General features: G+C 42.5%; 1 non-coding gene across 1 annotated transcript; it reads left to right on the top strand.

Moving 5' to 3' along the window:
* Positions 1 to 15084: 15084 nt before the first annotated feature.
* On the top strand, positions 15085 to 15159 carry Trnas-cga (transfer RNA serine (anticodon CGA)). Its single transcript has one exon. It is a non-coding gene; the product is annotated as a tRNA-Ser (tRNA).
* Positions 15160 to 16108: the final 949 nt, after the last annotated feature.

Below are 16108 nucleotides of genomic sequence, written 5' to 3'. Positions count from 1 at the left end.
CGATGGTTCAAAGTTAAGCATTCCACTGCAAAAACTGTATCACTCTCCTACTGTGATGACTCTTTGGTAATGAGAAGTATTTTAGCCAGAATTTCAGTTGGAGTAACATTAGAATAGAATAGAAAATATTTCAGCATATGGAGTGTCCATCTCAATTTCTGTGCCGCAGATTCCTTGCAATTCCGACAGACAATTAGAAAATGAAATCACTTTCTATGGAAGTCGTGGGCATGATACTGGAAACAGCACATATTGTTGTACGTGAATGCCCCGAGTTATTATACTAGGCAATTGCCTTAATTTTACCATACCGAAACGACAAATGCATATCGCACAACTGAAACATATTCTAAATTTCGAGAGACATTTTTGATTTGGAACTTTATTTTCATGATTTTCTTTAAATGCGAGCATTTTAGGTTAGGCTTTGCGGTGACTGTTACGAATTTCAATTGAAACAACAAAGTACTGAAATCAGTCACAATTTACTATATTTTGGTTGTACCATGCATTTCAGATGGTAAACCCTACGCCATTAAGAGGAGTTACGGCAATTAGCGAGACATTTACGTATCGCGTATATTAAAATTATCGGATATAAGGTCCGCCTGTTACGCAAAACACTGTTTTCCATGTGACTCAAACACGTTTCTCAGCACCTCTGTGCCATCATCAGTGGGTCTTCTCTATGCAGATCTATGAAATGTAAGTGGTAACTAATCTAGGAAAATTAGGCCTTTTAGAACAATTTTTGTTTGTTTTTTTTAATTACCTTGATTTTACATTATGCGCTTATGCAGGACCATTTGTACATAATCATCTGCAACCTATAATCTGCAACTAAACGATGTTAATGTGAATTTGATTGAACAGTTAACACATCACTTTATGTTTAAACGTAATTTTGTTGTGCCAAGACATTTCGCGCATATTTTCGCTGTTACTTAGGTTTAGCTTTGGCATATCGTTTTACTTTTGAGTTCTCACGGTCTATTGAGAAGCGCACATAAACACTACACATATTTTACAGAATCTTCTTTGTCACGAGCAGTTCTCACTTCGCCAAAACACTCTGTAAACGTTGTAATTGTGTCTCCTATCCCAGTCGGCGATCACTTTTTCTCAAGTGAGTTTGGCGCCGAATATGAATTTTGTTCGTTTGTTCTCTCTCTCTCTCTCTCTCTCTCTCTCCGTGTGTGTGTGTGTGTGTGTGTGTGTGTGTGTGTGTGTGTGTGTCTGTGTGTATGTGTGTGTTGTATTTTCTGTGAAGTTCCTTTAACGTGTTAAATAGTGTGCCTTTGCATACTGTGGTGCATTACCTTGTTGAAACATTAGATTTTCGTTCCCTAGGGTCTCATACATTCATATCGATTCTGTCTCTAGCATCTCAGTGTACATGACACAGTTCATTGTAGTATTCAGCCAAGCAATGCGGGGTTTATAATTGACACAGAAGGCTGCCTAAATCATAACACGTTCACGACCAAAATCTGTGCTCATCCTTGAAAGTGTGCTTCATCTGTAAAGGAGAACGTGTATAGCACGCTAGTGCGACCTATTGTTGAGTACTGCTCGTGTGTTTGGGATCCGTACCAGGTCGGATTGAAGGAAGACGTCGAAGTAATTCAGAGGCGAGCTGCTAGATATGTTACCGGTAGGTTTGAGCAACACTTAAGCGTTACGGATATGCGTCAGCAACTAAAATGGAAATCCCTGGAGGGAAGGCGACGTTCTTATCGAGCAACATTATGAGAAAATTTAGAGAATCGGTATTTGACACTGCAGAACGATTCTGTTGCCTCCAACATACATTGCGCACAACGACCACGAAGAGAAGATACGAGAAATTAGGGCTCATACGGAGGCATAAGGATAGTCGTTTTTCTCTCATTCTATTTGCGCGTGGAACGGGAAAGGAAACCAATAGTAGTGGTATGGAGTACCCCGCGCCACGCACCGTAAGGTGGATTGCGGAGTGACGATGTAAATATGTGTGCATGTCGTCGATCAGGCATATTATATATGTCGTCAATATAGCGGTACTAGTATATAAGCTCGTATATTTTAGTTTTGTTATGTATATAAAGATATTGTTCTCTAAGTTTTTCATGGATATATCGTCTAGGAGGCAACTAACTGGTGACCCCACTGGCTGTCACTCATGCTGGGAAAAATTCTTTGTAGAACACGAAGTAATTTTGTGCTGTTGTGGTCCTGAGTATAAATGCTATTTCACCAACGTGTGTGTCTGGCGCGTCTCCTTGTTTTAGTGCTTGAATGATGTTGTTGATTGTTTCATCTATTGCAATGCAAGTGTGTATTGATGTGACTTCAAATGATATAAGGTTTTCTGTGTCTGGTATGTTTATGTTCTTGACTCTCTCTATTAATTCTTTTGAGTTTTACAGGTTTCTGTTGTTTCCAGAAGTGTATTTTTTCTATTGTAATGTGTATGTTGGGCTCCGTGATAGGATAAATAATTTATGAAACTGATGGAATATTTTGTTTATGCACTTTTGGAAGAGCCAGTGCTTCCTCTCTAATTGGTTCGTCATCGATTGGACGTTCAATTCTAATCGTTTTTTCATGTACCGTCCTGTGAAATGAATTCAGATTTGAACTTAAAACACTGTGGACAATGAACGAGAAGAATATATAGCAATTAGACACTGTTCTTTTCTCCAACGAAATAAAGCATTTTTAGCAATTAAAGAAACCCATATGATTCCCGTTTCCAAAAAGAATCGTCATTTAAATGCTAGTTGCTGTGGTCCTATACTGATGACATCAGTCTGTCGCTAATAATGTAATAAGATTTTAGTGTGGATAATATGATAATGCGAAAATTGAAAAGCTCATTTCTGGTAATAAAAAGGGCTTCACATAAAGCAATTCAGTGAAACTGGGCATGCTCTCTTCGTTAATGGAATTCTAACGACAGTAACCAGCGCCACCTAGTTGAAACCGCGGTTCTTGATTTCCCAAAGGCACTCAACATATTTCCACGATGTTGTCCAGTGGACAAAACGCTGGAATACGGAATATCAGTCCAGCTTTACGGTTTGATTAAAGGCTTGCAAGCATAAGGAAATCGGCACGTCGTTCTTAACTGAATAAAACTGTCAAATGTGAAATTAGCTTCGAGCGTAGCACAATGAACTTCCATAGGTCTTTTGCTGTGAACGATATTTATAAACTATCTACTGCCTAACGATGAGACTGTTCGTTGCCGTTGCTGTTGCACGCAGGGCGGAAAGATAACTGTTTACAACGTACCACAGTGGTATGGGGAAGCTGAGACAAACAATTTGATTAGGACACGTGCGGTCTATCAAGCCGGAAAACAACGTCAAATTGGCTTACTTAAGCTACAGTGCCTGCGCGCCGAGCAATATTTTGAGTATCATCTCACCCCCTTACGCTGCAGGCTTTGTCTTACCCATTTAAAGCTCATTTCTTTTTCTCGCTAAAACCGACTCGAATATTTAAAACACCTTGTTCTTGTATTTACAGGTTGTAACTTACCCTCATTACTACGAGACTGCTATGTTTTTAAGGGTTAAGTTTAGATGGAATTATAGACGTAATTAGTTTTTTTAATGTTTTTTAACAAAAATCTGTTTATTTCATTACACTCGTGTGAAACTTTAAATTGCTAATGTTAACGACACTAAAAAGTAAAAAGTCTGACCGACTGAGGCGCTGGATTAAGAGGGCGAGAAGATACTGAGAATATTGAACGGCGCACAGGAGTGTAGCTTAGGTGGCTATTGTAGACCAATTTAAGGTTGTTTCCCAGCTTGATAGTCGACAAGTGCGTTACATCCACTTGGTCGTCTTGACATATCTTACGCCAATATGGTACACGCCAGTATGGTACATTGTCAGAAGTTATCGTTTACACCATGTACAGCGATGTAACAACGCCAGAACAATGTAAAGAAATGCAGTTTCAGCATATACGAATTAAACATATTGCACTTAAACTGATGACATGACCCATTGGTGTTCCATTATATGCCGGCCGGAGTGGCCGTGCGGTTCTGGGCGCTACAGTCTGAAGCCGAGCGACCGCGACGGTCGCAGGTTCAAATCCTGCCTCGGGCACGGATGTGTATGATGTCCTTAGGTTAGTTAGGTTTAAGTAGTTCTAAGTTCTAGGCGACTGATGACCTCAGAAGTTAACTCGCATAGTGCTCAGAGCCATTTGAACCTTTTTTTTTTTTGTTCCATTATACAACAGATCATGAAATACTGAGAAAGGTTACAATCCTTAAAAATCTAGGGATACGTGTTCAGAAAAATTAAGAGTAGAATTAGTTGTAGCAAAGGCGAGTGTCAATCTGAGAATCACTGTAAGAATTCTCTGGAAATGTGTCTCACCTACGAAAGAGTAATGTTACAAAACAGTAGTTCGGCTGATTCTTGATTATTACTCGGCGTTCTGGACCTTAAAGGTTAAGATTAACACAGGAAGCCAACAAAATCTAAAGAACAATTGCAGTCTTCATCATGGGTTCGTTTAACAAGTGCGAGTGTATCATGATATATGTCTCAAAGAGCAAACACCAAAATATACACATGGGTTGGAACTTAAATAGTGGCAACTATTTATTCACAACCAATACAAAAGAGTTACATGTTTGCACCTGTTACTGTCCTTCAAAGTAGTCACCAGTGTTGTGTAGAGCCCGTTGCCAGCGATGTGGTAGGCGTAGTATACCGTTAGCAGAGCCTGTTCTGTTGGTGGTGCGAATGGAGCTGTCTGCTGCCTGTCGAATCTCTGGAACAGTTCTGAAGCGAATAACACGAAGTGGTTCCTTCATCTTCGGAATCAAATCAAAGTCACAAGGACTTAAGTCCGCGGAGTATGGTGGATGGTACAGTACTTCCCAGTCCCATCGACCGAACAGAGCAGCCACAGCCCACGCATTGTCGTGCAAAATGATGGGTGGGTTGCGCAGAAAGTGTCGCCGCTGCTTTCGCAAAGCTGGTCGCAGCTGATGCTCCAAAAACGAACGGTAATACTGTGCATTGACGGTCTGCCGTAGAGGAACGTACTCGAGAATCACCATAACTTTCACCATACTGGGGTTCTGACGCACTTTCGACTTACGCGGAGTTTCAGTTTTGGCTACGTGGCATTCGCTTCAGAACTGTTCCAGAGATTCGACAGGCAGTAGACCGCTCCATTCGCAGCATCAACAGAGCAGGCTCTGCTAACGGTATACTACGCCTTCCACTTCGCTGGCAACGGGTTATTCCCAACGCTGGTGACTGCTTTGAAGGACAGTAACAGGTGCAAACATGTAACTCTTTTGTATCGGTTGTCAATAAACAGTTGCCATTATTTAAGTTCCAACCTTCGTATAATTAAGGCGATGATGGCCTTTAGTGCAGATGCACACCGAGTTCGAACTCTTACAGGAGCCGGCGAGATGCTGCGAGTAATGAGGCTAATGAGCAGGGGCACTACCTCAGTAATGTGTGGTAGAAGTTGAGAATTTGGCTCTGACGAGAGGAATTGTGGGGTTTCCACGCAGTTGTGGTGACCATTGTGTCCGGATGACGTAGTGGTCAGCGCATCTGCCTAGTAAGCAGGAGACCCCGTTTCGAATCCCAGTCTGGCACAAATTTTCAACTTGCCCAATTGATTTATGTCAATACGCACCATTGCCCACGGGCAGCTAATGTCTTTAATTCATTTCTGCCTTGATTCATAGTGGCTACAAGATCAAAATGGTATCTGTCCTTTTGGATATGTCAAAAAAATAGACACTACATATTAAGGGCTTATTTCAATAGTGGTACAAGTCCATTTTTGTTCATTCTGGGATACAGAGTCCTAAAGTTAAGTGAGCGCTGAAAACTCTGCAGTTGAGATACCAGAAATATTCAAGTATATATACTTGAATACTTGAATTACTTGAATACTTAAATTACTTAAAGAGCGTAATTTGTGGTATTACAACATACTTCAAGGTGTATATATTAAGGGCTTATTTCAATAGTGGTACAAGTCTATTTTTGTCCATTCTGAGATACAGAGTACTAAAGTTAAATGAACGCTAAAAAATCTGCAATTGAGATACCAGAAATATTCAAATATATATACTTTTTCAGCGCTCATTTAACTTTAGTACTCTGTATCTCAGAATGAACAAAAATAGACTTGTACCACTATTGAAATAAGCCCTTCATATATATACACCGTAAAGTATGTTGTAATACCACAAATTACGCTCTTTCAGTAATTTGTTGGAAAAATACTTTTGAATGTTGTGGCATTTCAGGAGAAGATGCGTGCGTGTGTGTGTGTGTGTGTGTGTGTGTGTGTGTGTGTGTGTGTGTGCGCGCGTGTGTTTGTGTGTGGGCAAGCGCATGTGCCTACTTACGCACACTTCGATAAAAATTTCAGTGGATACTTTCCAACGTGGTTTTCACAATACATATATACACTCATACGGAGTGAGGTGGCGCAGTCGATAGCTAGTGGAGTCGCATTTGGGAGGACGACGGTTTAAACCCGGGTCCGGTCATCCTGATTTAAGATTTTCCGTGATTTCCCTATATTCTTTCAGACAAATGCTGGGATGGTTCTATCGTAAGGGCGTGGCTACTTGCTTCCCCATACTTCCATGATCCGATGGGACCGATAACCTCGCTGTTTGGTCCCCTCCCACGAATCAACCAACTAACACTTTGAACGACTAGAGATGGGATGTTCATATTCACAGGACATGTACATTAGTACGTTCTGCAGAAATGATGAGCGCTTCAGTCACCTCAGTTCACCATGTGTCCTGTTGCCTAGCAAGCATAGGGTCCACCATGCACCCAACTAGTTCCATGCGTGATGGCATCGACGCGTATAAGGCGGTAATGGCGTCCTATGCTATAGCAATTCATGCTGCATTAACCTGGTTTCAGAGTTCATCTATGGTGGTTGGCACTGGGTCATAGCGTTGCAGCTGTCATTTCACCATATCAGACACAATGTCGATTGACGACAAGTCTGTTGATCTGGCAGACCAGGACAAAAGGCTGACATGCTGTGACACCAAGAAGGCACGTGTTCGTGTAGCAACATGTGGTCGTGCATTGTCTTGCTGAAAAATGGCGTCTGCGGTGCTGTGCAGAAAGCGTATGGCTATGAGTCGCAGGTTTTACCCAGTAGTATCCCACAACATAATTCGTCTGAAGTGCCCGTCATCTATGCCATGACAAACGGTGACGGACTGTCAACCCTGATAGTGAACGATGTGTTACACTGTTACATAGCTGCGCCAGAGCTGAGGAGTAAAGAGATCTGTCCTGCAGTGACATTCGGATGAGGTGTCGATCTTCGCGGGGGTGGTCTAGGCAGTGGGACCTGGCCTAGCTCGGCCTTCTGTGAACCATTCTGGATACACCCGTTGCACTGCCGAAACACTTCGTTCCACATGAGCTGCGGTTCCCCAGATGGATGCATCACATTCTCATATGCCGATAATATGCCCTCTTTCAAATTCACTGATTTGACGGTACGGTTCGGACACCGATAATACGCTGTCTTTCAAACTCACTGATTTGACAATACCGCTCGCGTATACATCTGCGAGGCATCCTGCACATCTGCTCAAGTCACACTGATCCATTATCTTCGGTTTATAGCGACAACGAGAGCCGCAGGCTCGTTTTCCCATAGGTGGTGTTGCGCCGCGATATCGATTTTGAACTTGAACTAGTGGTCCGACGTGGTTCAGATGATAATCATTTCTGCAGAACATACTAATGTACATGTCTTCTGAATATGAAGGTCTTATCTCTAGTCGTTCAAGGTATTCTGTTTTTTTTCTGAAAATGACTATATATACACTGAAGCGCCAAAGAAACTGGTATAGGCATGTGTATTGAAAAACAGGGATATGTAAACAGGTAGAATACGGCGCTGTGGTCGGCAACGCCTGTATAAGCAACAAGTTTCTGGCGCAGTTGTTAGATCGGTTACTTCTGCTACAATGGCAGGTTATCAAGATTTAAGAGAGTTTGAACGTGCTGTTATAATCGCCGGACGAGCCATGGGACACAGCATCTTCGAGGTAGCGATGAAGTGGGGATTTTCCTGTACGACCATTTCACGAATGTACCGTGAATATCAGAAATCCGGTAAAACTTCAAATCTCCGGCATCGCTTCGTCCGGAAAAAGATCCTGCAAGAACTGGACCAACGACGACTGAAGAGAATCTTTCAACGTGCCAGAAGTGCAGCCCTTCCTCAGGTTGCTGCAGATTTCAATGGTCGGTCATCAACAAGTGTCAGCGTGTGAACCATTCAACGAAACATCATCGATATGGGCTTCTGGAGCCGAAGGCCCACTCGCGTACCCTTGATGACTGCACGACACAAAGCTTTGCTCCTCGCCTGGGACCGTCAACACCGACATTGGACTGTTGATGACTAGAAACATGTTGCCTGGTCGGACGAGTCTCGTTTCAAATTGTATCGAGCGGATGGACGTGTACGGGTGTGGAGACAACCTCATGAATTCATGTACAATGCGTGTCAGCAGGGGACTGTTCAAACTGGTGGGGACTTTGTAATAGTGTGGGGCCTGTGCAGTTGAATAGATGTGGGACCCCTGATACGTCTAGATACGACTCTGACATGCGACACGTACGTAAGCATCCTGTCTGATCACCTGCATCCATTCATGTCCATTGTGCATTCCGATAGACTTGGGCAATTCCAGCAGGACAATGCGACACCTCACACGTCCAGAATAGATACAGAGTGGGTCCAGGAACAATCCTACCTGAGATTAAACACTTTCGCTGGTCACCAAAATCTGTTATTGAGCATAGGTGGGATGCCTTGAAACGTGCTGTTCAAAAGAAATCTCCATGCCCGTACTCTTACGGATTTATGGACAGCGCTATAGGATTCATAGTGTCAGTTCCCTCCAGCACTACTTCAGACATTAGTCGAGTCCATGCCACGTCGTGTGGGGGCACTTTTGCGTGCAGGTGTACGAGTTTCTTTGGCTCTCCGGTATTTGCTATGTGATCAGAAGTACCCGGACCCCCTGGCTGATAATGACTTACAGGTTCGTGGTGCCCACCATCGGTAATGATGGAATTCAATTTGGTGTTGGCCCACTCTTAGCCTGGATGACAGCTTCTACTCTCGCAGGCATACGTTCAATCAGGTGCTGGAAAGTTTCTTGGGGAAGGGCAGCCCATTCTTCACGGAGTGCTGTACTGAGGAGAGGTATCGATATGTGTCGGTGAGGCCTGGCACGAATTCGGCGCTCCAAAACATCTCAAAGTTTTTCTATAAGATTCAGGTCAGGACTCTGCCCAAGCCAGTCCATTACAGGGATGTTATTGTCGTGTAACCACTCCGCCACAGGCCGTGCATTACGAACAGGTGCTCGATCGTGTTGAAAGATGATATCGACATCCCCGAATTGCTCTTCAACAGTGGGAAGCAAGGAAGTGCTTAAAACATCAGTGCAGGCCTGTGCTGTGGTAGTGCCGCGCAAAACAAGAAGTGGTGCAAGCACCCTCCACGAAAAACGCGACCACACCATAACACCACCGCTTCCGAATTTTACTGTTGGCACTACACACGCCGGCAGATGACGTTCATCGGGTATTCGCCATACCCACACATTGCCATCGTATCGCCACATTGTGCACCGTGATTCGTCACTCCACACAACGTTTCTCCATTGTTCAATCGTCCAATGTTTACACTTCTTTACACCAAGCGAGGCGTGATGTGTGGCTTATAAGCAGTCGCTCGACCATGATATCCAAGTTTTGTGACTTCCCGCCTAACTGTGATAGTACTTGCAGTGGATCCTGATGCAGTCTGGAAATCCTGTGTGATGGTCTGGTTAGATGTCTGCATATTACACATGACGACCCTCTTCAACTGTGGGACGTCTCTGTCAGTCAACAGACGAGGTCGGCTTATACGCTTTTGTGCTGTACGCGTCCCTTCACGTTTCCAGTTCATTGTCACATCGGAATCAATGGACCTAGGGATGTTTAAGAGTGTGGAAATCTCGCGTACAGACGTATGACACAAGTGGCACCCAGTCAGTTCCACGGAGCGCCCCACTCTCCTCTCTCACGATGTCTAATGACTACTGAGGTCACTGATAAGGAGTACCTGGCAGTAGGTGGCAGCACAGTGCACCTAATATGAATGACGATGTTTTTGGGGGTGTCCGCATACTTTTATACATAGAAAAAACAGAACATCTTGAACCTTGAACGGCTAATATACATAATCACTGTGATTAGATAAAAAATATTTCCTACAAGCGTCTTCTTGCATTTTGAAGCGCTCTGACTGGCTGTCTCATTTTTAATGCATGCTAAAAAGTTTCTGCCAGCGCCATCTTTGTTTCGTTATATTTTAATGTATTTGAAAAATGCTACATTGTACTTGATTGTTTCATTGTAATGTATGCTAAAAAATATTTCCCCCTCCGCCATCTTGCTCTTTTAAATACTATGATTGGCTATTTCATTTTTAATGACTTCTAACATAATTTCCCGACATCACCATGTATTCAAGGTCATTGATGATGTGAATGCCCCCATCATTTGGCAACAGAAACGAACACTTACAATTTTCAAGTTCAGGTAAGTTCTATTTTGAATTAATATATCATTGGTATCGCATACTTTAATAATGCATTTATGTGCCAACTGCTACAGAATGGCTATAAATATCCCACTGACATAGTCGTCTGTAACCTTGGCGACGAGTTCCCAAGGAGACCAACATCGCACCACTGTCACATCCGAATGTCCCACAAATCTTGATATTACACGATGCAAACAGCCTGACAAATGGAGAGCCACAATGAGACCACTACCAAACTCTGCCAGTTGCTAATAACGGTGTCTCAAGTAAGTACGCAGCATCTCATTGTCTTTTAAAATTATCATGTTCCATTTATTCCCTACCTAGTCTGGTTCACCACTAAATACGGACCACCAATGTAGTATGGTGACCGCTCTACCTGTCACATCTGTGACAGAGGATTGTAACTCTAACCACTTACATACCAATCAATGATGTGCAAATGACCATAGTAGAAACACACCCGAGTAACTGATTATACAGACTAGCGAGACAACTAAACGCTAAGCTCCTTTGGTCCTACAGCATTAAAAATATTGGAATAAGAGAAAAATTCGTTAAATTAATCAAAAGACAGAATACAGTTTCGTTTTACAGTTGTTTTCTTATATGAATAAGTGCATAATCTGCCAAGTGCCCCGGGGAGAAAGTTTCTATTGTCTTTGTCTCATACAAACTTACAGAAATTTGAGGACGTCGTACAATATGATATGGATATCTCTTTCACAAGTATTACTTCTCTTCGAAATAGACACAAATTTCAAATCAATAACAATGAATTGCAGGTGAAAAAAGAAAAGAAGTCATTAAGACAAAGAATGACTGTTTCAACCATAAATAAATCATGGGAACCCAAATTATTTATTTGTCAAAAGATGCGCATGTGCAAAATGATATGGAGCGGGATTCAAATCCCCACCCGGGCATCGAAATTCGGATTTCAAGTAGTTTCCCATAACTCTGAAAAGGGATACGACCGATTCTCTTTCCTAACCTTGTAAATTCTGAGCTTAAGATCCGTCTCTAAAGAGCCCTTTTTCGAAGTAATATCGCTACTGACAACGTGCCAAACATTATATAAACGGAAGACACATAGGAATGAGTTGTGCTGGTCAGAACCAGGAGATTATTTTTAGAATTATGCAGGCGGATTACTTCTAAAACCATGGACAGCTCATCGAACTAATGAATCGATCCTGTGGCAGCTCGGCATCCGTACAAGACTGTCGACTCCTATCAACAAAAATCAGTTGAAATATCTTGGTCACACTGCCAGAAGGCAAGAGGCAATGGAAAGAATAATCAAAGAAGGAAAAGACGTAGAGGACGCACACCATTGTGGTGCATAGACCACATTAAGAACTTCACAGGGGTGGATTTGCAGCAAGCAAGTAACAATGCCCAACTTTTCAGGGATATATCTTGGTTTAGCTTGATCACGGATGACAACAGAAGGCGAATAAAACGGCGTTCCTTAGCAACATCCAAGTGTTACGTAACTCTGACACGATGGTTAACGCTGGTGTTGAATTCGCGGATCTGGCAGTTAGGTGTTACGTCTATCATGGATCTAAACTGGCATCACCAGTTGGAGATTCGAAACTGCTTAACGAAAAGTGAGATGAAAAGAACGAAGGTAATGGTATAACGGCGTTGACAGAGCACAAGTTAGAAATGGAAAAGAATGGAAATGGAAATCGGTCATGCAGTATGATAAATAAAATACACGCAGTTCATAAAAGGGTTTAAGGATGGCAGAAAAACGTAGGTTTGCATCTTAGAACGGAAACTAGTTCAGTGCCATAATTACAAAGCCACCTAGTTCTGCACCAGAATACATCTACATATACATCCACACTCTACAAACAATTGGGAAGTGTATAGTAGAGAGAAACTCTCACTGTACAAAGCATTAGGGTTTCTTTACGGTGTATTCGCGTTTGACGCGCGGGAACAGTGATTGCATAAACGCCTCTGTGCTTTGTTTAATTAATGTAATCCTATCTTCGTGGTCCCCAGGCGAGCGATGCTTTGGGGTTTGTGGTATATTTCGAGATTTCTCAATGATTCTTAAAATATTTTAAATGTGCTTTTGCAGGGTAATTGGCATCATCTTCAAATGTGTGCCAGATAAAGTTTTTCAGCAGCACCTCTGTGACATTCTCCAGTGGGTCTCACAAGCCTGCGACCCTGCATGCAGCCCTTATCTATGTAAATAAAATATCCACTCTTGGTTGCTATGGATTCCACATAATTGAGCAATATTCTAGGATGTGTTGCACGAGTATTTTTTAAGTAATCTCCTTTGCAGACTGACTGCACGTTTCAAGTACCCTAGAAATGAATCGAAGTCAACTTTCTGTTTTACCTACGAATGAGCCTAAGCGATCTTTCACTTTCATATCACTGCAGATTTATTACAACCAGGTGATTGTATGATTTGAATGATTCCAGCTTGGAGATGTTGATAGTTTAATCGTAGAAATCGGTATTTTTCATTTTGTGAAGTGTGAACTTCTACATTTCGATCATTGAGAGCAAGTTCACCATATTTCAGCATTTTGTTAACTTATCAAGGTCTGACTGAATATTAGTGTAGCTTTTTTCAGACAGTTATTCGTTATTAATATCTGCAAAAATCTGCTGTAATTAATATTGTCAACCAGGTCGTTAATACCATGAACAGCAAGAGTCCCAACACACTTTCCTGGGGCACGCCTGACGTTACTTCTAAATCTGTCGATGTTTCTCCATCTAACATAGCTCTCTGCGCCCTCTCGATCAAGAAATCCTCAATCCAATCAAAAATTTGGTTCGATGTTCTATATGAATGTACTTCTCTTAATAACTGTTGGTGTGGTACTGCATCAAAAGCTTTTCAGGAGTTAAGAAATACTGTCTTCACCTGATTACCTTGTTCCAAAGCTTTCAAAACATCATTAACGAAAAGTGCAAGCTGGGTTTCGCATGACCGTTACTAGCTGGTACCTTTGGATGTAGGACCTATCTTATTACTTTTGAGATCAGAAGTTTTTCTAACATTCCACACTATAAGACTGTCAAAGATACTGGACGGGAATTCTGTGGAGCACTTCCGCTACACTATTTGTAGGAGGACGTGATCTATGTTTTTTTTTTTCGCATTACGAGGCACAGTATATTAATTTTTTTCCAAGGAACCTACGATATGTAACTGTCTGTATAAATTTATGTATAGAATATTACTTGTAAGCAACCATGTGATGGTGTTTTCTTCAATTTCAGTGAGTTCAAATGTTCCTCAATACATCTGACGCTAATATCTGTATAACCCATTTTTGCATTGATAACGGTACTGCGGCAGTAATCCGGGATTTTCGTTTACAAAGAAACATATGAAAACCGAGTTCTGCACTTTACTACTTTAATTTGCTACCCTTAGTTTCCGTTTCTGTCTGGTCCTTGATTGTCTGGACACTAAATTTCGTGCCAATGATAACATTTGATGTAGCTCTTCAGGCTTTCCCGGCGAGATCTTGACATGTGGAACAATCGGGTCTACTGCCGGATGTTTGTGTCGCTCTGGCACAATATTTTGGCCACGTAACTCGTTGCCTTCTTCAGCTGCTAACATTTGATGTTTCACCAAAATTTCTTTGGCTTCTATGAGAGATATTTCGATAACATTTTACTACGGTAGTCCTCAAAGGCTTTACGTATTGCACTTTTGACAGTCAAACGCTGTCCCTCTCTGCATTCCTATGCTTCGTTTTACTCATTTTGTACTCTAGTGGTAGTTTCTTAAAAGTTTCATTTGAGAGGCTGTAGACCAAAGACGGTCCCTCCATCCCATCACGAACTATTCTACTAAGTAAATCTGTATCCAGCACTTAGTCAACTATTCTACTGAACTGAATCTTCCAAGCTGTAGGTTTAGTATGTTTCGTACAATAAGCCGATTTAGGCGGTATCGCCATTTTCAAGTACACTTTTAGCTGAATGGAACGTAGATTTTGTATTACTGATAACCCTTTTTTCAACTGTCGCTGTTTTTATTATGGTAAAACGAAGTCACGTAGTTCTCAGGAGAGCTTCTGTAAAGTTTGGAAGGTAGGAGACGAGGTACTGGCAGAAGTAAAGTTGTGAGGACGGGGCGTGAGTCGTGCTTGGGTAGCTCAGTTGGTAGAGCACTTGCCCGCGAAAGGCAAAGGTCCCGAATTCGAGTCCCGGTCCGGCACACAGTTTTAATCTACCAGGAAGTTTCATATCAGGCACACTCCGCTGCAGAGTGAAAATCTCATTCTGGAAACATCCCCCAGGCTGTGGCTAAGCCATGTCTCCGCAATATCCTTTCTTTCAGGAGTGTTAGTTCTGCAAGGTTCGCAGGAGAGCTTCTGTAAAGTTTGGAAGGTAGGAGGCGAGGTACTGGCAGAAGTAAAGCTGTGAGGACGGGGCGTGAGTCGTGCTTGGGTAGCTCAGTTGGTAGAGCACTTGCCCGCGAAAGGCAAAGGTCCCGAGTTCGAGTCTCGGTCCGGCAGGAAGTTTCAAATCACGTAGTAATTTGGCAGCAAGTTCTCAGTGATGCAATATGTACGCCTTGCCCAGGTAGACGTGAACTTGGCAAAGACAACACCGCCGAAATAGGCCTATTGTACGAATATAGCAAAACTATTAGAAGCTAACTTGGAAGATTCAGATCGAAATGTAATTTTACGACGTTTTTCATGCTGCACGCCAAACAATACAAAAAATATTCTACTAAACTTCAGCCACATTTGCTTCACATGCTCATGCCCAGATCTAAGGGTCTCGATTTCTTCCTGGAGATGAGCTACCACTGTCTCTTTATCTGGTTTACCGAAAATGTAATCTTTCTACTTAACTTAACTGCTCCTTGTCCTTTCGTCTCATTGTTGCCCATTGCAACTTCAACACCGTTAAGACGGTATCGCCGCGCGGGATTAGCCGAGCAGTCTCGGGCGCTGCAGTCATGTACTGTGCGGCTGGTCCCGTCGGAGGTTCGACTCCTCCTTCGGGCATGAGTGTGTGTGTCTGTCCTTAGGATAATTTAGGTTAAGTAGTGTGTAAGCTTAGGGACTGATGACCTTAGCAGTTAAGTCCAATAAGATTTCATACACATTTGAACATTTGAAGACGGTATCAAACAAACGTCAAGCTGACATGGGGTGTACTACATGCGCAGATATGAAACGATTAGTATTTCAGCACAACTGCACAAGGTGAGACTAAAGCCATCTACGTTCTGTATATAAGAAAAGATTACGCAATGAGTTTCTCATTCCGAAATCGTATCTGAAGCCGGCCGAAGTGGCCGTGCCGTTAAAGGCGCTGCAGTCTGGAACCGCACGACCGCTACGGTCGCAGGTTCGAATCCTGCCTCGGGCATGGATGTTTGTGATGTCCTTAGGTTAGTTAGGTTTAACTAGTTCTAAGTTCTAGGGGACTAATGACCGCAGCAGTTGAGTC

The sequence above is a fragment of the Schistocerca serialis genome, chromosome 3 (assembly GCF_023864345.2).
Source record: "Schistocerca serialis cubense isolate TAMUIC-IGC-003099 chromosome 3, iqSchSeri2.2, whole genome shotgun sequence".
NCBI lineage: Eukaryota > Metazoa > Arthropoda > Insecta > Orthoptera > Acrididae > Schistocerca > Schistocerca serialis.
This window is presented reverse-complemented; position numbering and strand designations above follow the sequence as displayed.